This window comes from Jaculus jaculus, chromosome 3, assembly GCF_020740685.1.
Source record: "Jaculus jaculus isolate mJacJac1 chromosome 3, mJacJac1.mat.Y.cur, whole genome shotgun sequence".
Lineage (NCBI taxonomy): Eukaryota > Metazoa > Chordata > Mammalia > Rodentia > Dipodidae > Jaculus > Jaculus jaculus.
Genome location: NC_059104.1, coordinates 81,552,391 through 81,556,052, shown reverse-complemented (window position 1 = coordinate 81,556,052; position 3,662 = coordinate 81,552,391). Strand labels below are relative to the sequence as shown.

At 38.9% G+C, this 3,662-nt stretch overlaps 1 non-coding gene across 1 annotated transcript; it reads left to right on the top strand.

Annotated features, from left to right (window-relative positions):
* Positions 1 to 1,314: 1,314 nt before the first annotated feature.
* Trnag-ucc lies at positions 1,315 to 1,386 on the top strand. Its single transcript has one exon. It is a non-coding gene; the product is annotated as a tRNA-Gly (tRNA).
* The last annotated feature ends 2,276 nt before the right edge of the window (positions 1,387 to 3,662 follow it).

Below are 3,662 nucleotides of genomic sequence, written 5' to 3'. Positions count from 1 at the left end.
AAGATCCTGAACAAAATCCTTGCAAACCGAATCCAACAACACATCAAAAGCATTATCCACCTTGATCAAGTGGGATTCATCCCAGGAACACAGCGGTGGTTCAACATATGGGAATCTGTCATTGTAATACACCATATAAACAAGGTGAAACACAAAAACCACATGATCATTTAGATAGATGCAGAAAAGGTCTTTGACAAAATACATTATCACTTCATTATCAAAACATTGGAGAGAATTGGCAAGGTCAATTCATATCTCAACATACTAAAGGCTTCATACAAAGGTCCTAAAGCCCAAGTAACACTTACTGGAGAGAGACTGGAGGAATTCCCATTGAGATCAGGAACAAGACAGGGGTGTCCACTCTTACTTCTGTTCTTCAGTATAGTACTGGAAGTTCTAGCTCAAGCAATAAAACAGGAGAAGGAAATAAAAGGGATACAATTTGGAAAGGAAGAAGTTAAGTTAGCTCTATTCACTGATGACTTGATTGTATATGTAAGAGACCCAAGAGGCTCCATCCCAAAACTCTTATAGGTGATTAACTCCTTCAGCAAAGTAGCAGGATACAAAATCAATGCACAAAAATCAGTAGCCTTTTTATATGCAAATGACAAAGATACAGAAAAATAAATAAGGCACATGGTCCCATTTTCAATAGCAACAAAAAGAAATAAAATACCTTGGAATAACATTAACCAAGGAAGTGAAAAATCTATACAATGAAAACATAAAAACATTCAAAAAAGAAACTGAGGAGGACTTGAGAAAATGGAAAGACCTCCCATGCTCCTGGATAGGCAGAATTAATATTGTGAAGATGGCAATCCTACCAAAAGCAATGTGCAGATTTAACTTAATTCCAATTAAAATCCCAACATTGTTCTTCACAGAGATAGAAAAAAATGATCTTAACATTCATATGCAAAGGCAGAAGGCCTCACATAACCAAGCATATCCTCAGCCAAAAAAAATACCTCTGGAGGTATCACCATGCCTGATCTAAAGGTATATTACCATACCTGATCTAAAGCCATAGTAATAAAAAACAGCCTGTTATTGGCATAAAAACAGGAGTATAGGCCAGTGGAATAGAATCAAGGGCCCAACTTTGGGTCAAGCAACCACAGCTATTTGATCTTTGACAAAAGCCCTAACAATATAGGCTGAAAAAAAAGACAGCATCTTCAATAAATGGTGCTGGACAAACTGAATAACCATATGCAGGAAACTGAAACTTGATCCACACGTCTTGCCATGCACAACACTCAAGTCCAAATGGATCAAATACCTCACTATAAGACCTGAGCGGCGTTGGTGGTATAGTGGTGAGCATAGCTGCCTTCCAAGCAGTTGACCCAGGTTCGATTCCCGGCCAACGCAGCAGCTGCCCGTTTAGAGGGGAGGATACTTAATAGGTTGATACTGTATATATGTAATTACAATGATTGTAATGGGGAGGTAATATGATGGAGAATGGAATTTCAAATGGGAAAGTGTGGGGGTGGGGAGGGAGGGAATTACCATGGGATATATTTTATAATCATGGAAAATGTTAATAAAAATTAAAAAAAAAAAAACCAAAAGACCCAGGTTCGATTCCCCAGTACGCACATAAGCCAGATGCACAAGGTAGTGCATGCATCTGGAGTTTGTTTGCATTGGCTAGGTTCTTTCTCAAATAAATAAATAAATAAGAATCACTGTGAAAAAAATAAATAAATAAAATAAATAAATAAATAAATAAAATAAAATAAATAAGGTGAAAAGGCTAGGGAAATAGCTCCACAGGTGAGAACATTTGTCTAAGCACAAGGGCCTGAGACTGTCTGCAACCACGTAATTTCAATCCCCCAGCATCCACCTAAATAGCTGGCCTGGCCATAAACATTTGTAACCCCAGTCCCATGGGGAGCAGAGACAAGAATGGCTGGTGCTTGTGAAAACTGGTGCTTGTGAAAACTGCTGCTCCACATTCAGAGTAGGACTCCATCTCAAGGATGAGGGACAGAGGAAGGACACCTGAAGTTCTCCTCTGGCTTCTGCAGACCTGTGAGAACATCTGCACTTATGTGTGCAAACGCCAGACACACCACACCACACATACTACATAAACAAGAAATAAATCAATAAGGTGGACAGTGACTCAGGATGGTGTCTCTAACCTTTAAACTTGTACCCACACATATGTATGAGCACCTGCCTCCACACACATGTACACACATATGCAAACCAAAGGATACTTTTTAAAGATTTATTTTTATTTATTTGAGACACAGAGAGAAAGTGAGAAAGGGCGTGCCAAGGCTTCTATCTGCTGCTAACGAACTCCAGACATATGTGCCACCATGTGCTTCTGGCTGGTATGAAATCTGGAGAATCGAACCTGGTCCTTAGGCTTCACAGGCATGCACCTTAACCACTAAGCCACTTCTCCAGCACCCCCCCAAAACAATTTTTGAACAGAATCTAATGATGGAGTAGGTTAGAAGGAAGATAACATGAGATTGTAATCATTGAGACCAACAATGCTGAAAGAAAAATAATGAAAAAATAAACAAAATACAGATGTTATAACTACTTATAGATTTACAGATAGAACTTACTTTGTATTATAGCTGAGATGGTTGTGATTGTCTTACTTGGTATGTCAGTACTCCATACTCAGGGCATAATAAGGAAGCCTGTATGGCCCAAACCACTGTTTGTCCCTTCTTAAAGTCTAGCCTAGTTTTTGTTGCTGCTCCTGTTGCTTTTGCTTTTATATTATTACAAGTCATTACATTCTTTACTGCTGGGTGTTTAAGACCATTCAGGGGTCCCAAAATTAACCATTTTTATAGTTAAGGTAGTGTCCGTCTACCAGTTGTGCCAGCTGATGGGATGAGTCAGGGTCTTGCTGACCACAGCTTCCCTGGAATCTTTGAGCTATTCCCCTGTATGTTGACTTTCTTTTTGTAAGATATATACTCGTTTGAGTCCAACCTTTCTGCTCGAGAGGACAGGTTATATCCTGGAGTTATAGGTCACTTTCAGGGGTATCCTGTCATCTTCTGGAACCTATCTGACCTGGAGTTAAGGTCCAAAGTATGGTCTGTCCTTTTAGCTCCCATATCCTCATTGGCTTTGACCTCCAAGTCTAGTTATTGAACAACCAAGAGTCAGCTACACTAGTATTGAAGAACAAATTGTGGTTTAAACTATAGCTGCTGTACAGTACTTAGATAACACTTGACAAGGACAGATTTTAAGTATTTTTTACATATTTTATTCATTTACTTATTTATTTGAGAGAGTGTGAGAGAGAGAGCAAGAGGAAGAGGAAGATAGAGAGAATGGGCGCACCAGGGCCTCTAGCCACTGCAAATGAACTCCAGACATATGCATCACCTTGTGCATCTGGCTTACATGGGTCCTGGAGAATCGAACATGGATCCTTAGGCTTCGGCTTCTTAGGCAAGCACCTTAACCACTAAGCTATCTCTCCAGTCCAAAGAACAGATATTTAAATAAATTCTGATTCTGTTAAGATTCATTTTCTAATTAGAAACATCACAATAGAAGCTATAAGCAATTATTTTGATTGATCTTGTTAAAATATAAAACCATTTCTGTTTAAGCAAATTAATTACTCAAGGAATGCTTAAAGCAGAGATAAG